We start from the raw sequence: 26,758 nt of genomic DNA, 5'->3' as shown, positions 1-26,758 counted from the left end.
TGTGAGTGAGTATGTGTGTGTGTGTGTGTGTGTGTGTGTGTGAGTGTGTGTGTGTACGTGTGAGTGAGTGTGTGTGTGTATGTGTGTATGTGTGAGTGTGTGTGTGTGTGTGTGTGTATGTGTGTATGTGTGAGTGAGTGTGTGTTTGTGTGTGTGTGTGTGTGTGTGTGTGTGTGAGTGTGTATGTGTGAGTGAGTGTGTGTGTGTGTGTGTGTATGTGTGTATGTGTGTATGTGTGAGTGTGTGTGTGTGTGTGTGTGTGTATGTGTGTATGTGTGTATGTGTGTGTGTGTGTGAGTGTGTGTATGTGTGTATGTGTGAGTGTGTGTGTGTGTGCGTGTGTGTGTGTGTGTATGTGTGTATGTGTGAGTGTGTATGTGTGTATGTGTGAGTGAGTGTGTATGTGTGTATGTGTGAGTGAGTGTGTGTGTTCATCTGTCCTTATTGACAACCAGCTCAGTAAAGAACAGAAGCTGAAATGTTTACTAAATGCCTGCTTTGGTTTAAAGGTGGAAACGCAGCTGCTTTTGAATTCTATTTACTCTCTGGCTCCCCCTGCTGGAGCTCAGTGTCTACATTTATCTAAATTGACATTTTACAAATTGAAGGTTTTAATAAAGTAGTAAATCTTCTTAAGTCAGAGTTTGTAGAGTTCAGGATGTCAGTCTTTTGAATTATAAAGGTTGCTGTGGTATTTATTAAACTAAAGAAATGACATTTAAAACGTATTAAATGCTGCAGACGTTTTAAATCAGTGCATGCAGAGTTTAAATCACTCAGTGTTTTATTATTGACGTGTTCTGCTGTTCTGTGTTTCAGGGAGAGAAGCCGGCCGCGTGCACTCTGGGGATGAAAGGGAAAAAGGGAAGTTTCTGCTGATCCGGTTTTCCTCTCGGATTCTCCGTTCTGCTGCATCACTTTCATAATCAATCGTTTTTATAACCTTTCAGTTTAAACTTCTCTTAGCTGTACAGGGCAGGAGGAGCTGATCTGGGTGTTTCTGCTGGGTTAAAGTGAAAGTGTTTCCCCTAAAAACACACCTGGATAATCATACAGACCGTCCTTCAGTCTGTATGACCCCAACAACAGATCAGTGACGAGTTAGACAGTAAAGCAGCGACTATTATGAACCTCATTCTTAATCAAAAATAAATCTGATATTTATTTATTTATTTATTTATTTATGTATTTATTTATGGTAAAACAACTCGACACTCAGATAAACGCGGCATCTTTGAGATTCAGTGTAATACATTATTTTAATCCCACTAAACGTTAATCAATCATACTGATAAATACTCTCTGTGCTGCTCGTGGCTGATTGGATAAACACACGCGGCCCTACAAACGTGTTTTGAACCTTTTCTCTTTCCGTAGTTCAGCGCTGCTGGGCGTTGGCTGGTGCGCGCGCCCAGGTGAGGAGCACCTGAACTGGATCAAAGCGGTTTAGAGTGAAAGTGAAAGTGGAGCCGCGTCTGTTCAGAGAAGAGAAGATCATAAACAGAGAACAGCTCAGAGGTAATTACTGAACATCAACACTCACAGTTCACTGAGGAGAACAAGGAGAACCACACTGATCTGAGAGGAACAGCTGCTGGGTTCTGCTTTAGGTTCTGCTGAAAGGCTCTGTTTGATGAAGTCAGATAACTGAAGCTAAGCTAAGCTAATGCTCAGGTAGCCAATAAACCCAGAGAAATGTTGGAGCTTTTAGAGCCTCAGAGCTTCTTTCTGTGAGGAGAACCTTTAATTTATGGAAATCACCGCATTTTGGGTATTAATAGTTCAGAATGAGCTTCTTAGAGACTTTTATTATGGAGAAAAGACGATAACGGCTAACGGCTAACGGCTAAATGCTACAGCTGTGACTCGTTCGTGCTGCAGTCGAGCTGTGGGTGACTCGTTTGTTCGTGCTGTAGTCGAGCTGTGGGTGACTCGTTTGTTTGTTCGTGCTGTAGTTGAGCTGCGGGTGACTCGTTTGTTCGTGCTGTAGTCGAGCTGTGGGTGACTCGTTTGTTTGTTCGTGCTGTAGTTGAGCTGCGGGTGACTCGTTTGTTCGTGCTGTAGTTGAGCTGTGGGTGACTCGTTTGTTCGTGCTGTAGTTGAGCTGCGGGTGACTCGTTTGTTTGTTCGTGCTGTAGTTGAGCTGCGGGTGACTCGTTTGTTCGTTCGTGCTGTAGTTGAGCTGCGGGTGACTCGTTTGTTCGTTCGTGCTGTAGTTGAGCTGCGGGTGACTCGTTTGTTCGTTCGTGCTGTAGTCGAGCTGTGGGTGACATGTTCGTTCGTTCGTTCGTTCGTTCGTTCGTGCTTTAATCGAGCTATAAATGATAGTATTATTCCTACTATCGTTTATTGTTTTTATTTTTGTTTGTTTGTTTTTTCCTTTCTTCTTCATCATTGTTGGTGTCCGTATGTGTCTCGCCTCTTCAGGGAATGACCAATATTGGGGGGTAAGCAGTGGAAAAACATAAGGAAAAAGAGAAAGATGAATCAATGTGAATGCCACATAAACACAAACATCTAAAATAGGAACGAGCTGTTGAGCGATTGTACAGACAGATTCAGTAAAAAGTCGGAGAGTCTCCTTACACAGACTGATGAAAGTTAAAGAAAAGTGAATGGGTCGCTGCAGTCAAAGCACTCAGTAGGACTCCTTCATTCTCTGACTCTGTTTTACCTGCTCAGATTTATAACATTACTGAGTGGCAGTGTTGACTATGAAGAAAGTAGCCTGGCCAGCTTACAGTTTACAGATAAAAGTTACTACAACTTATAGATATTTGTACAAACCTGTTCGCTTACAGCCAGAATATCTACTGGTGTCCTTAAGAGAGTTCACCTTAATAAACTCTATAATCTTACTGTATATACATTATAACCTCCACATTGTATATTATATATATGTTCTTCACTTATGACTCCAGTATGTTTTTCCTCCATTGTTCTGTTTCAGTCTGATTCAGAGAGATCAGACTCACCTGATCTCAGCTACGAGTCCATGAAGAGTCGGTGATCCACCATGAAGATCCAGAGAGGAGGACGGTTCTACTGAGGTAGAGAGTTTACAGTATGAATGGTGCAGTGAAGTGTTCCTCACTTCCAGCCTCACCTGATTCTCCTCAGCAGGTAGAGCAGAGTAACCTGTGCAGAGCTGTGGTTCTCCAGAACATGGAGAGAGGAGCTTCAGTTCCACACCTGGAACTCCTTTCATCTAGATAACATCAGACCTCAGACACATTATTGATCATGATTATCAGGATTATAGAGGTGATCAGTTCTACTGTCTGTTTATACTGAGATTCTATCAGTAAATACAGTTTATTAATAATGAACTGATCAGAGAGAGACAGTAACATTATTGATCATGATTATCAGGATTATAGAGGTGATGGACCATTTACTGAGAGATCAGATTACTGTTCCACTCTAACACCTTCCACCTGAGAATGACCCGCAGTTCTGGATCAACATTACAGAGAGATGTTTTATTGTTATGGAGCTCAGATGAAGCTGAAATATCAGATTTACGTCTCCAAAAAGTCATTGTTTATTCAGAACTCTGTTTCCATCACCCTGTATCACAGCTCATCTGTGTTAATAGAGTCTGTTCACCTCAGTTAAATGTGAAATCATCTTTTGTAATACTTAGGTGTTTTTATTTGGCTTTTACCAAATTTTATATCCTTCTAGTGTGCAGTTCTGTGTGATGGACAGTATGAGCTCCACACAACAGATCAGTATCGTATAATGACTGATTATGATTGATGAAGAGTGGAGCTGCAGAAGATGTGATGGTGTCAGTAGATTCTTGTCTGCTTCTACCGTCTCTGTAGGAGTAGATAATATTGGATTATTTTTAATTAAAAATAAACCTCCATTGCCCAAAGCCAATGTTATCTATTAGTCTTATAACATTTTAGTTTCATATGTCGTAGTTAAATTGATTATCCAGGCATTATTTCATGCTACATTAATGATCTGTTGACAGAGAGCAGCATCTCCAGTGTCCAGCTGTGTGTGGAGAGTAAAACCTCAGTGATGGAGCTTCATCACTCCAGCAGTGGAGGAAGAACCTCTGGTTCAAAGTGAGTAACTTTTATATCAGATCTTAATCTGATTAAACAGAAAGAGGAAATCAGTGATTGAAATGAGTCTTAGTGAAGATCATAATTACTCAGCACTGAAATCTCACTGTGGATGAACTTTTCTCAGAGTGAAGCATGCAGGACCTCCAGAACCCAGCTGTGTGTCTGAGAAGAGGTTCCGGTCCATGGAGAACCCTCCTGAATCCAGCAGAGGAGGAGGAGAACCCAGCTGTGTGTCTGAGAAGAGTGACCGGTCCGTGGAGAACTCTCCTGATTTCAGCAGAGGAGGAGGAGAACCCAGCTGTGTGTCTGAGAAGAGGTACCGGTCCATGGAGAACCCTTCTGATTTCAGCAGAGGAGGAGGAGAACCCAGCTGTGTGTCTATGAAGAGTGACCGGTCCATGAAGGACCCTCCTACATTCAGCGGAGGAGGAGGAGAACCCAGCTGTGTGTCTGAGAAGAGTGACCAGTCCATGGAGAACCCTCCTACGTTCAGCAGTGGAGGAGGACCCAGCTGTGTGTCTATGAAGAGTGACCAGTCCATGGCGAAACCTCCTGTATTCAGCGGAGGAGGAGGAGAGCCCAGCTGTGTGTCTCTGAAGAGTGACCGGTCGATGATGTTTCCAGCACAGTCCAGTGGAGGGAGAGGATCCTTTGACTCAGGGTACTGACCTTTTATCATTAGACTTGTTGCTGACCTTTTATCATTACGGGTCTCGTAGTAACAGGCAGCCAGTGAAGTGCAGGTTATGTTATCACATGTAATCCTGTGTTGCAGTTATCACATGTGATAACGAACTCATATAATTCCACTGGAGTACTTGGGGTCATCTATGAAAACATGTGCTTAATGCAGTTTAGGTGTTAATATTATGTGCTTTGCCATTTGACTTGTGAACTTTGTAAAAAATGTGAAAAGTCTGAGATTTTCTGTGTAAAGTATAAAGAAACAATGTGTGTTTGTCAACCTTTAACCATGATTGACCATTCGTGGACAGTATTGTACAGTATTTAAATCAAAGTTTTAACTGTTAGTGTGATATTAAACTTGTCTAGGAATATTTATTAGTATTAGAAACTGACAGGAGAAATCAAGAGTGAAACACCTGTAACATTAAGTCTGAAGCCTGAGGTAAACCAAAAGAAACACTTACTAAATGAAATAGCTCAAATATAATACAATAAATGATAAGAAGATTATTATGGTTATGTTAATTATTGATGTCTGTCATTGTGTAACAGGCAGCCAGTGAAGTGCAGGGTATCAGTTATAATTAGTAAAACCATGAACAGCTACAGGAATTCCCACATGTACAGTATTTAAATAAGAGTTTAAACTATTAATGCTATGTTACAGTTATCTAAGAACATTTAACAAAGTTTGTCTTGGGAGTCTGAGGTAAACCAAAAGAAACATTTACTGAAGTAAAATTTTCAAATTTAGTATAATAAATGATCAGAAGATTATTATGGGTATTTGTGTTAATGATGTTTGTGTTACTGTGTTTGGTCCTGATTAGGCAGCACTCCACACAAACAGCACTGCAGATAAACACTCTGACAGATATTCACCAACCAGTGGATGATGTTCTACACAGAGTCTTAGAGAGACACAAAACCAGCATGAAGAACAAGTACGAGAGCTTATTTGAGGGAATCAGAACAGAAGAGAATAAAACTCTCCTGAACAGGATTTACACTCAGCTCTACATCATAGAGGGAGAGAGTGAAGGAGTGAATGAAGAACATGAGGTTCTACAGATGGAGAAAACATCCAGGAGACGCTTACAAGACTCTCCAATCAACTGCTTAGACATCTTTAAACCTCTACAAGGTCCTGAACGAGAAACACCAGAAGAGACCATTAGAGCTGTGAAGGCTGACAGACTCAGACACAGAGAAGGAGAAGATCACAGACCAGAAGAGCCAGAGCTCAGAGCTGTTCTGACTAAAGGCATCGCTGGAATTGGAAAAACTGTCTCTGTGCAGAAGTTCATTCTGGACTGGGCTGAAGGAAAAGCCAATCAGGATGTAGAGCTCTTGTTTGTGCTTCCGTTCCGGGAGCTGAACCTGATTAAAGATGATCAATACAGTCTTCATGGACTTCTGTGTGACTTCCATCCTGAGCTCAAAGATCTGGACCCAGAGATTTATGATCAGATCAAAGCTGTGTTTATATTTGATGGTCTGGATGAAAGCAGAATTCCACTGGACTTTAAACAGTGTGAGAAAGTATCTGACATCACCATGACATCATCAGTGGGGGTGTTGATGACCAACCTCATCAAAGGAGAGCTGCTTCCCTCTGCTCTGATCTGGATCACCTCTCGACCAGCAGCAGCCAATCAGATCCCTCCTAAATACATCAAACGTGTGACAGAAATTCAGGGATTCAGTGACCCACAGAAGGAGGAGTACTTCAGGAAGAGGATCAGTGATGAAGACCAAGCCCAGAGAATCATCTCCCACATTAAGACAGCGAGGAGCCTCCACATCATGTGCCACATTCCAGTCTTCTGCTGGATCTCAGCTACTGTTCTTCAGCACATCATGAAACAGCCTCATACAGAAATCCCTAAAACTCTGACTGAAATGTACTCACACTTCCTGATCACTCAGACCAACATGAAGAACGAGAAGTATGAGGAGGAAGACGAGAGAGACCCAAAGAACCTGCTGGAGTCCAACAGAACCGTTCTTCTGAAACTGGCTGAACTGGCTTTCAAACAGCTGATGAAGGGCAATGTGATGTTCTATGAAGAGGACCTGAGAGAAAGCAGCATTGATGTCACTGAGGCCTCAGTGTATTCTGGGATTTTCACTGAGATCTTTAGGGAGGAATGTGTGCTTCACCAGAGGAAGGTCTACTGCTTTGTTCATCTGAGCTTTCAGGAGTTCCTGGCTGCTGTTTATGTGTTTCACTGCTATGAGAGCAAAAACATGGAGGAACTGCAGATATTTAAACCACGGTACAGTGAGAGGTCTAAGAATGTTTCCACTGGGATGAGCTGCTGGAGAAAGCAGTGAATAAAGCTGTAGAGAGTCAGAATGGATACCTGGATCTTTTTCTCCGTTTCCTGCTGGGCATCTCAGTGGAGTCCAATCAGAGATGCCTACAGGGTCTACTGACCCCAACACAGAGCAGCTCAGAGGAAACCAGAGAGCACATCAAGAGATTAATCAGAGGAGATTACTATAGTGATGCTGCTAATGATGAACAATATCTCTTCTCCTCTGAGAGATCCATCAATCTGTTCCTCTGTCTGTCTGAAATGAATGACCAGTCTCTCTCCAGAGAGATTGAGGAATATCTAAACTCAGAGAGACACTCAGAGGTGAAACTCTCTCCTGGACAGTGTTCAGCACTGGCCTGCATGCTTCTGACCTCAGAGGAGGTTCTGGATGAGCTGGACCTGAAGAAATACAACACATCTGAGGAGGGTTATAGGAGACTGATCCCAGCTCTGACTGTCTGCAGAAAAGCTCGGTGAGTGTTACATCTACATTAATACAGCAGATTAATATCTGATTATTGATGATTGATTAAGGCTGAACACATTAGATCTTCAGTTCAAACAATTAAAAATAAATTTGAGTTAATATAGTTTTAGTTATTATGAAGTGCTGCAGGGACACCTATTTTTGGAGTTAGGACTGAATGATATATTGTCAGTATATACTGTGGTACACTGTGATATTGACATTGTGATAGAGCTCTTCAGTTTTAGGAACAATAAGCATGAGCTTAAAATTACACTAAATATTTCAACATTTTTATAAAATTACATGTAACTGAGTAGAAGTTCAATAAACAGAGTTAAACAATAGTCAATTTAGATGGCTTTATCTAGAATCAACAATTATATATAATTATAAACCAAGGCTCATTTACATTCCTTGAATTTTGCACATTAACAGTAAATAGAATTTTATAATAAAGTTCAAGTGATTTTTTACCCTAAATGTCAACACCTTAATTCCATCTGTGGAGAATTACACAGGAGGAGATGAGTTTTATATGACATTAGAATGAGCTTGAGCTGATTACTTAACTGAACCTCTTATGCTTGTGGATATATTTTGGTTTTTCATCTGAATTTACATGACCAAATGATAAGACAAATTATTCAGTTTTATTGATTTCTTTATTTTTTATAAAAGCTCCCCTCAAATGAACAGAACATGTGTTTTATGATACACATATTGCTATATGCTTACAATTTACTGCTGAAAGCCAAAAATCTTAGACACAAATAATTTTTACAGTGCAGATCACTGAAGAGACGCCATCTGTTTATAGTTTAGATTTGTGGAAAAATGGGTCGACTTTCAGTAGAAAAAAAAATTGTGAGTTCAGCTTCTTTTATTATAAGGGTTTAAAATGACATCACCCATCTATTTGACTGTAAAGAAGACAGTTACAGCCTCATATGACCCCCACCTTTAGAATGAAGCTTATGAAATATGAAAGTTATGAAGAATATGATGAAGTTAATCTTACATTCTCCACTTTTCCTAATAAAAGATCTCAAACTATAAAACATTCAGATGAACCCCATTCAGTGACGTTTCTCATGTTGAACACTTTGACTGTGTTACATAAAAGAACTCATTTCAGATTTCTAACTCTTTCAGTGAATGAACAGTTATTGAAGTCCGAGCAGTAAAACTGGGCAGTAGGCAGTAAATATTAGGCAGCAAAGTCTCTCTTGGACTGAAATGAACCAGTTAGCATTTAGCGTCATCTGACACAAACACACACAATTCACTCTTATTTCAGTGCAGCTTCTCTCAACTGTCCAATACTAAAGACCTGAGAAATGGAAGCTCCGACTAGCAGCTTCAGTGTTTGAGCCACCAGATCCAGAATCTAATTAGGAGTCAGAGAACACTGACCTACCTGAGAGTCAGCCTCGTTCACCTCCGTCTGATACAGACCTGTCATTTTTTTCTTCCTGTTTATGCAAATTAGCACCCATTACAGTGTTAGCAGAGGGACCTGCTAAGTACAGCCTTAGTTTTAGTTTTTTGGCTCTCAGAATATCCTAATTATTAGTTTAATGCTGGTAACATTTTTCTGAGGACATTTCCTCAGGACATTCACCAGCTTTTTGTTCGACTTTTCCAGTTCCACCTTAAGTAGTGCAACAGTCACATTCTGAACGGCTGCACCATTTAAGTTGGAACGGGAAAATTCGAACAAGCAGCTGCGAAAAAGAAGCTGACTTCAGCTTCATGGAGGGTTGAAAGGCCTGATATGAGGAGGTTTCTCTATTTCTGCTGATCAGTGACATGAAACTTTTTGCTGTTTCACACCGACAGGTCAGTATTTTGTCTTGTTTGCTAATGTTTGTGATGGCTAACTAGTCACAGCTGCTGCATCATTTAAGGTGGAACAGGAACATTCAAACAAGAAGCTGTGAAAAAAGAAGCTAAATTCAGCCTCGTAGTTTAACACGGGTCGTATTTTTGACAGTTTGACAGTTTTAGTCTATCAAAATATCCCACCCAGAGGTTCTATTTACAGGTATACCTCTAAATATGCGCTACAGTAGAAGATTTTGATAAGGGAGCACAGCTCGTCAGAGCAGCGCCACAGCCTGCCTTAGTTTTGTGTAGCTTAGTGACATCTCGACTTAGTAGATAGTAACCACTAGTAACGCCCCCTTCTGGAATAAAATTGGGGGAGCAGGTTCTCCAATTGCTCCGTAGACCACTGTAGTTGTATCGTCATTCTGTATTCGGTGCCATGTTTTTATGCCCATATTAGGAACTCTGGGTCTGAGCTCTATTTTTCTATGGCCAGAATGAATAGGGTTTCTGAAAAATCGCCTCTATCACCCCCTGTGTTAAATAAAAATGTTCAGAACCCGAAACATTTTGTCCAGTGAACATTCTTCTCTCAAATACCACTGGATCCTCTGAATTACAAGGTCGTTAAAGATCTGAAATATAAATATTGCTGCATGTGAGCTAAAGCTACTACGCACTGAATTCACGTCATTAGACTGATAGCCTCCTTAATCAGGTTATCACCCCCTGATAAACTGATTTCAGCTCTCAGAATATCCTAATTATTAATTTAATACTGGTAACATTTTTCTGAGGACATTTTCTCAGGACATTCGCCAGCTTTTTGTTGGACTTCTCCCGTTCCACCTTAAATAGTGCAGCAGTCACGTTCTGAATGGCTGCACCATTCAAGGTGGAATAGGGAAATTCAAACAAGCAGCTGGCGAAAAAGAAGCTGGCTTCGGCTTCATGGAGGGTTGAAAGGCCTGATATGAGGAGGTTTCTCTATTTCCGCTGAACAGCTGAGTGACATTAACTTATTTTTGCTGTTTCTCAAAACCGACAGGTCAGTATTTTGTCTCGTTTGCTAATGTTTGTGATAGCTACTCACAGCTGCTGCACCATTTAAGGTGGAACGGGAACATTCAAACAAGAAGCTGAGAAAAAGAAGCTAAATTCAGCCTCATAGTTTAACACAGGTAGTATTTTTGATGAGTTTTAGTCTATCAAAATATCCCACACAGAGGTTTTATTTATGGGTATACCTGTAATTGGAAGAATGGATTCCATTGAATATCAGTACATTTTGGTAGGAAATGTGAGTCAGTTGTGAAATGGAAGCTGAAACGAGGCTGGTGGCTGGTGCTGGATTCTACAACAGGACAGTGATCCAAAACACACCTTACAATCCATCATGAACTACTTTAGGAAACTGAGGCTGAACTTTTTGGAATGGCCCTCACAGTTCAACTCGAACATCATTTAAAATCTGTGGGTAGATTTTAAACATGCAGTTCATGTAAGAAGAATCAAGAATATCACAGAACACTGTGTCCTGTAAGGAAAAGTGGGTGAAAATTTCCTAAAATGTGAACAGAAAGACTCCTAGCTGGACAAAAAAAGAGATGAGATCTACCAAAAGGGATGGTACTGAGTACTGACTTAGTATAGGGTCCAAATTTTAAACATTCCACATTTACTATTTGCTTTTTTCTGTGTTTAGCATTAATCAAATATAAGGTAACTTTGAATTAGCGATATATTTTTAAATAGTTTGCTGTAGAGGTTGTGTTTTAGTGTTTTTTCCACTTCAAAAATCAACAAAATATGCAATGTCCAAGGCTGTTATTGTGAAGTTACTGTGAAGCAAAAACATTCTATTCTTTTCTGATTTAACATTTTCATTTGAGACTGTTTTCCTAGTTTGTCTATATAAGGTCCTCTTTCTTTGTGATTTGTTGGAAAAATTGGCAACATCCTTCCAGTAAGGGCTGATTCCACAGGATTGATATTAAATGATGTTAATTTAATTAAATTTAATGTAATACCAATTGATTTAATATCAATTAAATTAATTTAAGTTACTGTATAGAGTATTTCTGTTTCACTGTTTGTAAACTAAACTCAGTAAATTGCAAGATCTGTTCTAAGTTTAATTAGATCATCTGCTGGCTGACTTTTTGCGTTTTATGCTACTAAACAGGAACTTCTACTTACAGAGAAAAAAACAGTAGCTGTGTTTTTTGTTTTAAATGGGATCACATGGATGAATAATCAAGCTATGAATATCTTGTGTACTTATTTCTGAAGGTAAAGTCAAAGTAGAATGCAGAGAGTAATGTAATTCTATTACAGTTCTCCTCATTACACTATACTATATTTATTCTGGCTTTTACAGACTAGCTGGGTGTGGTCTCACCACACATTCCGGCGAGAATCTATCATCAGCTCTACATTCTGCAAACTCGTCTCTGAAAGAGCTGGACCTCAGTAACAATGACCTTCAGGATTCAGGAGTGGAGCTGCTCTCTGCTGGACTGAAGAGCTTGCACTGTAAACTGGAGATACTCAGGTGAACTTTATGTGAATTCAATTTTAATAAAAAATTGAAAGGCTATAGTAATATTCATTTCACATGGTTTTAGACTTCTACTGAATATCTTTCTCTAGCCATCCCTGAAATATAAAAACACACTAAAAGTATAGTGTACTGCCAAAAAAAAAACCCATATTATTCTTTTTTTCTCTTTGTCTTTTCAGAAATGCTTCTTTCAATAAATTGCAAGATCTGTTCTAAGTTTAATTATAACATATATTGGCTGGATTGTTGTGGCAGTTAACTTTTGTGGTCCTAAACAGGAACTTCTACTTAGAGAGAAAAAACAGTAGCTGTGTTTTTTGTCTCAAATGGGATCACATGGATGAATAATCAAGCTATGAACATCTTGTGTACTTATTTCTGAAGGTAAAGTCAAAGTAGAATGCAGAGAGTAATGTAATTCTATTACAGTTCTCCTCATTACACTATGTACTATATTTATTCTGGCTTTTACAGACTAGCTGGGTGTGGTCTCACCACAAATTCCGGCGAGAATCTATCATCAGCTCTACAATCTGCAAACTCGTCTCTGAAAGAGCTGGACCTCAGTAACAATGACCTTCAGGATTCAGGAGTGGAGCTGCTCTCTGCTGGACTGAAGAGCTCGCACTGTAAACTGGAGATACTCAGGTGAACTTTATGTGAATTCAATTTTAATAAAAAATTGACAGGCTATAATAATATTCATTTCACATGGTTTTAGACTTCTACTGAATATTTTTCTCTAGCCATCCTGAAATATAAAAACACACTAAAATATAATGTGTTGCTGAGAAAACGTGGTATTTTTTTTCTCTTAATCTATTCAGAAATGCTTCTTTCGGTATATTGCAAGATCTGTTCTAAGTTTAATTATATCATATATTGGCTGACTTTTTGTGGCAGTAACTTTTTATGGTCCAAAACAGGCACCTCTACTTAGAGAGGAAAAACAATAGCTGTGTTTTCTGTTTTAAATAGGATCACATGGATTAATAATCAAGCTATGAATATCTTGTGTTCTTATTTCTGAAAGTAAAGTCAAAGTAGAATATGGAGAGTAAGGTAATCTTTTCTGTTGCTCTGGTGAACTTCCTGTGAGTAATTCTTGAATAGAAATAAGCTGATAAGGTACTATAAAATGTAAACATAAAATACTAACAGAATTCTTTAGGATATTTGAATTCTATTGTTTCTCTCACTCTAACCCAGACTGGAACATAAAAATACTCAAATAATGTATGTTATCTAAACAATATGATATGCCTGTTTTTTTTTTGTTGTTGTTATTTATGAATCCTTCTTTGACTACATTATAATGCCTGTTTGCAGACTGCACACCTGTAGTCTTGGTGCGAAAGCTTGTGAAAATCTGGGATCAGCGCTACAATCACTAAACTCCTCCCTGAGAGAGCTGGACCTCAGCAACAATGACTTGCAGGATTCAGGAGTGGAGCTGCTCTCTGCTGGACTGAGGAGTTCATTCTGTAAACTGGAGACACTTGGGTGAGTTTTCTGTAAATTCAGTCCTGAATGGAAAGAATCAATGACCTGGCAAAACATCATTTTTTCTATTGTCTGTCTCTCTGTCCTTATTCCTTTAATGAATGTGTAGTGAGTTGTCATGTCATGTTCTCTCATTCAATTCAGAAATCTTTTTTTGAGTCTGTTGTAATGAACTAGACTAACCACCAGTAAAAAATCAACACTATGTTTTTATATTTAGTTGTTTTGTCAGTTTTCTTGTTTCTGCTATTAAGCTTGTTGTAGTTACAAAAACATCAATGCAGAGGCTAGTATTTAGCATATGCTGTGACAGGCTAAGTAATGATCACAGACTACATGAAACAACTCAAAATTTAGCTGTATAGTAAAATGTTTTTGCACTGAAACTTATGCCTGCTCCACTTCTAAACTGAAGTAAATTTAAATATCTCCATGGTTTGATAATAATGTCTTAAAATTAGAGGAAAAAGATTTGATGACACTCTTGATAGCAAATGAAAAGAAATACATTTTCTAAGGAAATAATTCACAAAGTATTTAAACCCACTGTGTTTGAACAGTTTTACAATATTTTAATTGTATTTTATTTGATATTTCATTTCTTTTTTACAAGGTACAAGATTTTCCTCAAAAATCTCTTGGAGGAAGGTCCCAGAATATTTTTACAAGGTGTTGAAATATTTGACGTGGGAACTATACCTCCCACATGAAGACTCCAACTATACCTCCTATACTTCCCACATGAAGTGGGACATAAAATTTTATATTGAGAAGTTGGAGTTTTGTACCACAAGCCCTTCACAATGTTTTTCAAAAAGAAATAATCTCAACAGCATGGTCAGTGTGCTGCTATTGCAGTGTTGTGGTGAGCCTAGCAGCTTTAGCACATAGTGTTAGAAATTCAGCAGGAAGAGTCAGGAGACTGGATCTTCAGATCTCGAGTTTTATTCATATGTTTGCAGAGAATCATGCACAGACACAGCTTGATCATCAGTCTGTCACCAGTCTAATGGACCCACAGTCTGACATGGTTTAGGGAGAGATACTGAGGGTCAGGGGAGGGAGCAAATAAGGAGGAGAAGTACACTGAAACAGTGGTAACTGTTTGGAAGAAACCTGTAACTTATGGAAGAAACCTACTGACGCAGATGGTGTCACTGCTTATCTTCACTGTTTAGTTTTGATTTGTGGAAGGAATAAGAAATCGGTTTATGTTGGAACAGCTAAACAAAGATAATCCACTTTGTCGCTCTCACAAACTCATAGCCTATAACATATTATTATATATGTAATATAAAATATGATCAGGCCTCAACTTTAAACTCGGGATGAAAGTTCTAAGGTATAGGGTGTGGCATGTGTTTGGATGCTTGTGGGTGCGGAGATACTTGAGAATACTGTGCTCCAATGTCTGTAGGCTGTCGGCTATGATAGGAATGTATGGATCATCTGTCCTGTACTTTCTCTACTCATCAAGGTAGACCAAGTCTGATGTGAGTCTTTTTTTTTGGGAGTCCCTGGATATGTACATAGTTTTGTAGTGAAATGTCTTGATGGAAAAGATAAAAACAAATTAATACTTTTGATCACCAAAAAATTATGAACAGGCCTGGTCTAATAACATTTTTCAGGGGCTGCCACAGGGGGCACTAAATGATTTACATGACGTACATGGGTTTATTCAGCTCCTCAGGAATTGCAGACACTGTTCAGCTCCTGTGACTGGATCACTTGTTGAACTGGAATGCATTCCAGAAAACTCACTCGCTTTGTGTCACTTCACCATTTTAAACTTCTAAACTCTAACCATCTTCACTCAGCCTGCAACTATTGATATGATGTTAGCTTATCAATACAAATTTATTATTAGGTAACACTTTATTTGGAGAGCCCACTGTAGATGCCTTGTAGATGCTTATCTTTCGTTTAATTTACATTCAATTAAATATCTATTAAATTCACTTTGATTTACATAAAACTGACCCTGACCCTAAACCTAACCATAATATCATCCCATAGCCTAAAACTAACTCTCACCCTGGTGATAAACTTAACCCTGATACTAATCCTCACCTGAATCCTAATACTGTTGAGAATCAGTGGAGGTGCTGAAGGTCTATGAGAGCTTCAGTGATGTGTTCTCCACGTCACTGTCCTATTTTTTTAAATTACTCTTCTGCATTTATGTTCTACTTAATAATAGCTGCACAAGACAGACATTTAAAATGCTGACAGCTTCACAGTGTGAATAATGTCTGTTTACAGCATCTAAACAGCAGAGTAAATGGAGCACAATTAGGTAAAATATCCTAATGTAACGTGCCAGAAAGAGTCAGACGCTCATAGTTAAAAAGATCAAAGGAGGCTTTACTGATATAATCGAAGTCCAGTTTCATGGTCAAAAAATAAGCGTGGGTCAAATCCAGAAAACACAACCAGTACAAAAAGACAAACATAACAACAGGTGAACAATCCAAAAGGGTCAGGCTAAAAGGCAGATTCAAGAAAACAGGCAAAAAGGTCATAAACAGTGACATCATGAAAGGCAGACAATCCAAAGCGTCAGGCAAAAAGGAAGAATCGAGAAAACAGGCAATGATGGTCAAAACTAGGAGTCATTAGACTCTCTGATAAAGCTGTGTAGTAAATCTTTAACGTTTTTGTGCAAATAAGCTAAAAAAAAGGTAAATCATTAGAAACGTGGGTGATGCGCTCCTCAATTAACTGTAGAATGATTAGTTTTAACCTACATTAACATGTCTGCCCTGAAACTGAGATTTTATTACATTTCTATAAAAAGCTAACAGGATCTAAGATATAAAGAACTGATCTGTTAACTCACAGTTTGAGATTCAGCACAATCAAAAATGCAGGCATGTTACTTTCTTTTCAGCATTATGGGAAACACCATTTTTACAGTCTGATACTGGACAGATCTCATAAGTACATTAATTCAGTTTGCTATATTTCACTACTTTGCTGCACCTCAGCTCTGTTTAAGCGTTTAGTTTAATATGTATTGGCTGTCAGCATAATATCAACACAGAACATTTACATATATACAGAGCTGTGGAAAAGTTTTTCCTCAATTTTGAATATTTAATCATTTTGAAGTAACATAAAACAAGGGGAACATGATTAAAACTCTGTAAAACTCTGCTTTTAAATGATTTCATTCATTGAGTGAAAATAGTCATCCAACACCAACTGGCTCTATGTGAAAAAGTAATTGCCCACTGAGTTACTCGTTAAGTCAATTAATGATGTTTACTTGATATTTGGGATCAATTAAAATAGACACACCCGGGCTTGATTACTCCCAGCCCTGTTGAATCTAAACACCACTTAAATATAACTCCTCCAGCAATGTTATGTAGGCCAAAATGTCTCAACATGCAGCACACTACGCCACGATCAAAAGAAATTCCAGAAAAGATGTGAAATCAGTCTGGAAAGGGTTACAAAGCCATGTCTAAGGCACTGGGACTCCATTATCTCCAAATGGAGAAAACTTTGAACTGTGGTCAGTCTTCTTAGAAATTCCTCCAAATGACACCTCATCCAGGAAGTCACAAAAGAATCCAGAAAAACATCTAAGAAACTGCAGGCCTCACTCTCAGATAATGTCAGCGTACATGACTCCACCATTAGAAAGAGACTGGAGAGGAATGATATCAGTGGGAGAACTGCAAGGCAAAAACCATGGCTGACCAAGAGGAACATACAGTCTTTTGTCACATTTGCCAAAAAACACCTTGATGACCCCAAAGCCGTTTGAAATAGTGTTCTGTGGATTAATGAGTCAAAAGTGGAACATTTGGAAAACGGGGTGCCATTACATTTGGTGTAAAGCTAAATCAGCATTCCACAATAAGAAAATCATGACAACTGTGAAACATGGAGGTGGTAGTGTGATGGTGTGGGGGTGCTTTGCTGCTTCAGGGCCTCAGTGACTTAATTAATGAAGGTGCCATAATTGACGGAACCATGAATTCTGCTCTTTACTGCAAAATCCTGCAGGAGGATGTTTTGTCATGATCTGAAGTTCAAGCATAACTGGGTTATACAGCAAGACAACAATCCTGAGCACAAGAGTAAGGCCCAGTCCCATTTCACCCCTTGCCCTATCACTTAGCCCTTAGCCCTCTGTTTTGCATGTTCACGTCTAGGGTAGGGCGTCCCAATTTTAGTTGAGATAGAGGGGTAGGGTGAAGTGTTGGGGCTACATGGCCCTCCAAACGGAGGTTTTTCAGAGACTCACTCCAAACAGAATGTTATCAGAAAAAAAGAAAAAACGGCAAGATGGCTGCACGAGCAACCAAAGAAACCCACAAATGTGAGAATTTTCTCTGTTAAAAAATTATGACAACCATTGTATTATCTTAGTTTAATGTAGTTTCAGTATATTATGGTCGTTTTCTTCATAACAAGCATAAAAAATCACAAAAAGCATGTTAATGTCTCGGTAGCTAGCTAGCTAACTTTCCCATTCCACCTTAAATAGTCCAGCAGTTCTGACGCCTGAAGCGCCAGAATGTAACTGCTGCTCCATTTAAGGTGGAACGGGAAAATTCAAACAAGAAGCTGGAGAATATCTGACTTCAGCTTCGTATCACTGAAAAATTAGGGGTGGTAATAAATAATTGCCCCCCTCTTTGAAGATCATATGATGCCCTAAATGTAACTAAAGCCCAGCAGTGAGGAGCTGAACTTTACCCTCCTCTGCTGTCACTGCAGACTGGCAGCGTCGCCTACAGAGCAGCGCTGGTAGCTGTTAATGAAGTGATGCTCTTTTTATTTGAGGGTCCCATTTCAGAGGGAAGATCTCAACCACTACCCTGTAACTCAATTCCAAGGGGTTAGGGTGACACTCGAAAACAAGGGGTAGGGGTAAAAAGTAAAAATGAGATTGGGCCTAAGTCCATCTTCGGATTGCTCAAACAAGATTAAGGTTGTCAAGTGGCCTAGTCAAAGTCCTAAATGACTAAAATAATAAAATAATCATAATTAAAATAAGAATATGAATATGCATAATAATAATACATAAACAAATAAATAATAAAATAATGAAAACAAGATAAAAATGGTAAAAAATCAGGTAAAACAGTGTGAGGCAGAGTGGAGGTGGTCAGAGAGTAAGAGTTTAAAATGACTGAGAGACCCAGAGAGCTGAGCTGTAGTGGTTCCTGTAGTGAGGGTCCAGTTCGCTGGTGCTCTGGAACTAAAAGCAGATTTTCCCAGTTCAGTAAAAACTCTCAGTAACTGACATGTGATCCAACCACTGGAGCGAGTCTGATAAATACCATTATTTACAGATGTCATTGAAGTAATATATGCTGGCATACGGCCGGAGAGTGTTTTATAAATGAAAATAAACCAGTGTGTTTCCCGCCGTGTTGCTAGTGAGGGTCAACCAACTTTTTCATACAGTCTGCAGTGATGAGTGTTTATACAGGTCTCCAGTGATGAACCTTAGTGCAGAGTGATAGACTGAGTCCAGCGGTTTGAGGGAACTGGCAGATGCGTGTTTGTAGATTACATCACCGTAGTCCATGACAGACAGTAAGGCTGCCTCAACAATTCTTTTTCTAGCATACATGAGGAAACAGGATTTATTTCTATATAGGTAACCAAGCTTCTGTCTACATTTGCCAACCGATTTATTAATATGAGGTTTAAAAGTGAGTTTATCATCCAGCCATATGCCAAGGTGTTTATACTCTGTGACTCTCTCGATGTTGGATCCCGTCAGGGTAGTGATATTTACAGAATTAAAATCAGTATTAGTAGATCTGGAAAACAGCATGAACTTAGTTTTCTTAGCATTTAAAACCAGTTTGTGTTTACGCAAAGCAACCTGTAGAGCATTAAATGAGCATTGTAGTTTTCTTATAAACAGAGTCAGCTGACCATGTCATCTGCATACAGGTGTACTTTGCAGTCGGAGGCAGAGGCAGCAAGTTTAACATATATATATATATATATATATATATATATATATATATATATGTGTGTGATATATATATATATATGTATATATATATATATATATATATATATATATATGTATATGTATATGTATATGTAGGGTCCATTTTAGTGCATTTGTATCAAAAACAATCTTTTGTAAGTTCCTTAAAAGAAGAATGTGATCAACTGTATCAAAAGCCTTTGATAAATCAATAAAAATGGCAGCACAATGCTTCTTCCTGTCTTTGGCCATATAGAGATCATTTAAAACCAGTGTGGTAGCAGAGATGGTGCTGTGTCGTTCTCTAAAGCCAGACTGATAATTAAACAGGACAGAATTTTCATATAGAAATTATTTAAGTTGACTATTTACTAGAAGTTCTTTTTTTTTTAGCTAAACAGGACAGTTTTGAGATTGGTCTGTAGTTATTTACATCTGCCGCCTCACCTCCTTTATGCAGTAGAGTTACATGAGCTATTTTCCAGATCCTGGGAATTCTGCATGATAAAACAGAGAGATTAAAAATATATGTTATGTATTCTAAAATAATTGGGGCTGCCAGACGCAGGAAGTAAGGGTCCAGCCCATCCTCACCAGTAGTTTTTCGTGGATTAATAGTAGTAAGAGATTTAGCTACTGTGATTGGAGAGAAGGGCTGGAGTGTGAAGAGACCACAGCTCTGTGTAACAGTAGAGTTGTTGTCAGTTTTATCTAACAGCTGATTCGAGTCAGTACTTTCAAAAATGTGCTCAGCTGCAGCAAAATGTATGTTAAAAGCTCTACAGACTTCCTTCTGATCACATATCAGCTGATCATCAACTATAACGCTGGTTGGAAGGGTAGAGAAATTGTTTTTAAGGGATTTTACAGTTTTCCAAAAGTTCTGAGTGTTTGTAGAGCTGCTAATCAGGCTGAGATAATCATCTGATTTGGCCTTTCTAACTGCAGAGGTACATCTATTTCTCAGTTGTCTGAACATGAGCCAGTGGTCCCCGTGTGTCTGGCAGTGGACCAAGCTTTATTTTTGGCTTTAAACAATGAGAAACTTCACTAGTAAACCGCCTCCTCTTGATTCTCTGTCTATTCTATAAAGGTTAAAATCATTTAAGGCCACACCTTCATCACTTACAGACTGTCTAAGCCAGGTCTCTGTTAGTATTAAAATATCTGGATCAGATTGTGCAATCAGGACTTTAAGTTGATCCATTTCATCCTTCTGAAGTCGGCTTCTAATGTTAAGATGAATTATGCCTAAACCTTTTCTGTTTTTAAAACTCTCAAGATCTGTTATAGCATTTACTGCAGGGTTTTCTCGTGAGTATAAGGTAATTAGAATTGAATCAATAAAAATCAGATTGTCTGGATTAATAAAACCATTAAAAGTTTTCACTTCTTTGACAGCTATTAAGTTTATGGGCAGTTACTTTTTTAAATGATCATTTGAAAATTTTTCAGTTTTTCCTCAAGTTCCTCTTGTTTTATATTACATTTTGTATGAGTATCCCAAAACATTTAGTGTAGGTAAGTAAGTAAGTAAGTAAGTAAAGTTTATTTATATAGCACTTTTTACAACAGGTGTTGTCACATAGCAGCTTTACAAGGAAAAGAGCATTACAAAAAGAAGTCGGGTCCGAGCCCCCATGAGCGTCGCCAGTGGCGACAGTGGCAAGGAAAAACTCCCTAAGATAAACAGGAAGAAACCTTGAGAGGAACCAAGACTCAGAAGGGGAGCCCATCCTCCTCTGGTCGACACCGGATAGTAAGCATTGTTAGTATAAAGTATTATAGTACAAAAACAGGGTAAAACGTGAAGGAAACAATTAATTTGAATAGTTTAGTTCATGCAGCAGCAGCAGCATCAGTGGGGTCAGGTTGTGGGGGTGAGGTTTGCACGGTGAGCAGTGGTACCCGATCAAGGCAGCAGAGGCAGCATCAGCATCAGGATGGGCAGCTGTTCAACTCGGCAAAGGAAAGAGAGGAAAAACACAGTCAGTTCTACAATGGGTGATTGATTAATTTGAATTAGTTTGAATGATTTATTGGTTCGAGTGAATAATTTTGAATAGTTCATGCAGCAACAGCAGTAGTATCAGTGGGGTCAGGTTGTGAGGGTGAGGTTTGTACGGCGTTGTACAGCAGGAGGCTCAATGTTGGTAAGCCGGTCCAGAGGGCTGGCGAGCAGTGGCACCCGATCGAGGCAGAAAAGGCAGCAGCATCAGACGCACAGGATGGGCAGCTGTTCAACTCGGCGAAGAAAAGAAAGGAAAACACACAGATTCAGTTCTGTAATGGGTGACCAATCACAAATTTCACAAATTAATTCTGGATACTAATAATGAGCCAGCACCTTGTGATATAAGTAGGCGTGATGGTTCATAGTGAGAGAGAAGTTCACTCAGGTACAGAGGGGCGAGTCCGTTTAGTGCTTTATAAGTCAGCAAGAGAATTTTATAATCAATCCGAAATTTAACTGGTAACCAGTGTAAGGCTGATAAAACTGGGCTGATATGGTTGAACTTTCTGGTTCTAGTAAGAACTCTGGCTGCAGCGTTCTGGACCAACTGAAGCTTGTTAACGCTTTTGCTGGGACATCCAGCCAGCAGGGCATTACAGTAATCCAGCCTTGAAGTAATAAATGCATGAACTAACTTTTCTGCATCCTGTAGAGAGAATGCATTTCTCAATTTAGCAATATTGCGGAGATGCAGGAAGGCTGTTCTAGTAATATTAGTTATATGTGCGTCGAAGGACAGATCAGGGTCTATCATGACACCAAGGCTTTTTACAGATGAGCTTGATGCAACTGAGAAATTGTTAAGTTTAAGTGTTAAATTAGACAGTTTGTTTCTGGCTGCTTTTGGACCAAGAAGCAGAATCTCTGTTTTATCTGAGTTTAGAAGGAGAAAGTTACTCGACATCCAGTCCTTTATGTCTTTTATACAGTCTTCAATCTTGCTAAGTTTAATTCTATCATCTGGGTCGCTTGCTAAATATAACTGAGTGTCATCAGTGTGACAAATATGCAAAATCAAAGGAAAACAACAGCGTATCTTTCCTCTCAATCGCCTGGGCTGAAGATAGAGATGGGATGTTTAAAGGACATTAGATTAGAAGGAGGAGAAATATATGAAAGAAAGCAATGAAAATACAGTGTTTGAATTTGAACAGTGTTTGGACTTTATTTAGGCTGAATGTCTCAGTGCTCAGGCCAGCAGAGCTCCTGTAGTGGGGCTGACTGGCTCTGTGCAAGAATCAAACTTAGGCCTCTAATACTAGAGACAAATAGACCACTGTAGTCATCATTTTGTATTTGGTGCCATACTCTTATGCCCATATTAGGAACACCGGGTCTAAGCTCCATTTCTCTGTGGCCAGAATGAATAGGGTTTCGAAAAACCACCTCTATCGCCCCCTGTGTTAAATAAAAATTTTCAGAATCTGATACGTTCTGTCCTGTGAACATTCTTCTCTCGAATACCACTGGATCCTCTGAATTACGAGATTGTTAAAGAGTTGAAATATGAATATTGCTACATGTGAGCTAAAGCTACTGTGCACTGAATTCACGTCATTAGACTGGCAGCCTCCTTAAGCAGGTTGTGTCAGTAAACATTTTCATGTTCAGACTGAGGGGAAATGAAAAGGAGTCAGAACAAAAATCAGTAGGTTTCCCTGCAGTTCTCTGATCTTCATCTGATGCTCACTGAAACACGATAGATCTTTCCTTTTAGCTTGATTTGAAAAGATCTTCAATCGTACCTGCACTCAGGCTGATCCAGTACAGACTCAGCTTAATATCACTGCTGACCCCTGATAAACTAATTTAAGCTCTCAGAATATCCTCATTATTATTTTAATGCTGGTAACATTTTTCTGAGGATATTTTCTCAGGACATTAGCTAGGTTTTTGTTCTACTTTTCCGTTTCCACCTTGAATGGTGCAGCACTCACATTCTGAACTGCTGCGCAATTTAAGGTGGAACGGTAGCATTCAAACAAAGCGAAAAAGAAGCTAAATTCAGCCTCGTAGTTTAACACTGGTATTATTTTTAAAAAGGAGTTTTAGTCTATCAAAATATGCCACCCAGAGGTTTTATTTACGGTTATACCCGTAAATATGCGCTACAGTAGAACATTTCAATAAGGTAGCATAACTCGTCTGTGCACCGAAACAGCCCGCCTTGGTTTCGTGTAGCTTAGTGACGTCGAATTGATGCACAGTAGCTTTAGCTTGCATGTAGCAATATTAGTATTAAGGCTCTTTAACGACCTCGTAGTTCAGAGGATCCAGTGGTGTTCGGGAGAAGAATGTTCACAGGACAAAACATACTGGGTTCTGAACATGTTTATTGAACACAGGGGGCGATAGAGGCGATTTTTCAGAAAACCTATTCATTCTGGCCATAGAGAAATGGAGCTCAGACCGGGAGTTTCTAATATGGGCATAACGAGGACTACAGAATGACGCACGACCACAGTGATCTATGGGCAGCAAGGCACGTCACCTACTGAAGACAAACACAAACTCAGGTGCAGAGCTGAACTCAAGAAATGGGTAAACTAACAGGGAAAGTTAGAGAAGGGAAAGGAACAAACTGAAAACACTGCAAAAACAGAAGAAGCGGATGTGAACTGAGGAACTATGGGTTTGAAAGCTGTTGTGACACAGGGTGAACTAGAGGGAGGGGCAGAAATAGGTTACAGAGTAACATACAAGTAAAGTGTAGTGATCACTTTTCAGGTAGTAATAAGTAACGTAATCACATTTAATTTTGAGAGAAGTAATTAGCGACTTATTTTACTTTGAGTTCCTACCCCATCATCGGTGGCCAAAGAGTTCCATTTTTCATCATTGATCAGCAAAATGCCTCTAGTTCATCTAGATGTTGTTTTAGACCTCAGACATAGATTTTTGTGATGAGACCACAGGTAATGTTTCCTTCTGATTCAAATTTGGTTTACCTTAATAGTGTTTGTGTATCCTGGATGCCTATTTATCTATATATTCACTCTGTGATGCTTCCAGGAGGAAAATGGTTTGAAGTCTTGGTTCTTCACAAAATCTCTTGCTAATCAAATCTCCTGGAGCTCCGAATCATAATGAGATTTTTATCATGTTGTAATTAGTTGTGTGAAGATGTTGAGTCAGTTTGTGTTTTTGTTCTGTCCTGTTCTGTGTCAGAGTGTTGATATATATTGTGATGATCCTCCAGGCTGTTTGGTTTGTTTTGCCCTGAATGTGTTGCAGGTGGAATTGGGAGGCAGAGCTTGGACCTAATTGGCTACTAAGACACACTGGTGTGCAGGTGTTTGGGTCTCTTTGAAAGGCTTTCCAATGTGGAGAGCTGGAGCCTCATCAGCTCCCTCAGCTGTTTGTTATGAACTGGCTGGAGGCTGGTCTGTAACAATACGGGGACTTTTTTGTTTTGGCTGTGCTTTTTCCTGGCTAATATACTTGCTGGGTATTTTTGAATGATGATAATATGTGAAGCAGTTGACTCAGGGGCACATCCGAGGTGCTAAGTATGGCACTTATGGGCTTCGGTGCATAAATGCCACTAGTAACTGTTTGAAGATCAGGGTCTACTTAGTTAGTTGTCTCTTATCAGTGTCAGCGAGGGGCTTTCACAAACTTGATTGACATCTTTTGTATCACTTTTGTATTTGTATCCCTCTTTTTGTAGTTTAGCTATTTTTTTTGGTTCCACTTAGAGTTACTCATTTTTCAGACCTCATTAAACTTGAGGTCATGTTAGAGGTTTGCCCAGGGCTCCCTGTGGATGGGGCTTCAGTAATTTTTGGATACGACCTGACTGCTACTCCTCCTTGTCTCAGGTTTGTGATGAGCTGGTCCTTTTCTTGCAGCCTTATGTTCTTGATATTTGTCAAAGGTACTGACAATGTGATGGCAGATACATTGTCACAGTCACCAGTCTCTTAATCTGTATACCTGTTATTAGGCGTTCTGTCCTGTTTTTACTGTCTTTAAACTTCCCAGGGCCGGAAAGTAGTGATGGCCAGATGAAGCCTCATGAAGCCTTGAAGCTTTCCATCCAGCTGGTTTTAAAAAAAAAAGGTTCATTTCTTGAAGCTTCATGTGCACACAAACCCCCCTGCTGGTCAAAACCTTTATCATCATTTCAACTATTTGTGATGGCCTCTTGGCTGTCTTGCAACATTGTCAGCATGGGAATAATCACTGCCAAGAATATAAATAAAAACACCTTAATTTGATTTTCTGTGGTTCATTCATTTATTCATCTAATCTGTTTTTGATGAATGTGTGGGTAATGGTAATAGAGGTATGTTAATGTCAAAAAACTTGCCAGTATGATTTCAGTCAATAAATAAATCCAATAGGACATGAGATGTTTATATTAAAACTGTTGCAGTGCTTTCAAGAGATAAGACGATGATTGTGGGGTGATGGTGACTTTATTCATTAAATAAATCACGCCAATACTCAAACCACTTCCTGAACCAGCGAGGCTTCAGACGTCATCAGTGATGTCACTCGCCCTTAAGGAAACAAGCCTCAATACGCGCTTCATAAACGACTTCCTGGAGCTCCAAAGCCTCGGTCTCATTTGCCCATCACTACCAGAAAGTGCAAGGACGTATTGGATGGGTCTAATATTAATGAAAAGTGTAAAATATAAAATTCATTTTTTTGCACATCTTAGTGGTTGGTGGTATATAAAGTTATGTGGGGTTATGCCAGTGCTTTTTTTGATGGAGAGGGTATGATGACCCTGCAGGCTGTTAAGTTTGTGTTGCAGGTGGAATTAAGGAGGGGAGCTTTGACCTAATTGGCTACTGAGACACGTCGGTGTGCACGTTTTTCTTTTAAAGGCTTTCCAATGTGGAGAGCTGGAGAGTTTTCTCTGTTCCTCTTTACTGCAGGTTCATTTTCTGGCCATCTTGGGGCTAATGCTGTCAGGAATTCAGCGGGTGGGCTTCAGTAGGGCTGTCTTTGTGGTTTGCAGCCCATTTTTAAATAGACTAATTTGAAAATAAAAACAAGTTTACGCTACAACTTTCACTCATTGTCTCTATCAATTGTTTGTTATAAACTGGCTGGAAGCTAATTCTGTACTGCAGCTGGGTTTTGCTGTATTTAAATGCCATCTGTCCATCTTTTTCTTTCCTTTCTGCAGATTGTCTGGCTGTATGGTTACAGATGAAGGCTGTTCTTCTCTGGCTTCAGCTCTGAAATCAAACCCCTCCCACCTGAGAGACCTGGATCTGACCTATAATCACCCAGGAGAGTCTGGAGTGAAGCTGCTGTCTGATCTACTGGAGGATCCACACTGTAAACTGGAGAAACTA

The 26,758-nt window shown here is 39.2% G+C and overlaps 1 pseudogene; it reads left to right on the top strand.

Annotated features, from left to right (window-relative positions):
- Nucleotides 1-950: 950 nt before the first annotated feature.
- The window catches only part of LOC118804779, a 30,297-nt pseudogene continuing 4,489 nt past the window's right edge, over nucleotides 951-26,758 (top strand).

Source organism: Colossoma macropomum, unplaced genomic scaffold (genome assembly GCF_904425465.1).
Source record: "Colossoma macropomum unplaced genomic scaffold, Colossoma_macropomum, whole genome shotgun sequence".
NCBI classification, from domain to species: Eukaryota; Metazoa; Chordata; class Actinopteri; order Characiformes; family Serrasalmidae; genus Colossoma; species Colossoma macropomum.
Note: the sequence above shows the minus strand (reverse complement) of the source record. Positions and strands in the feature narration are given on the sequence as shown.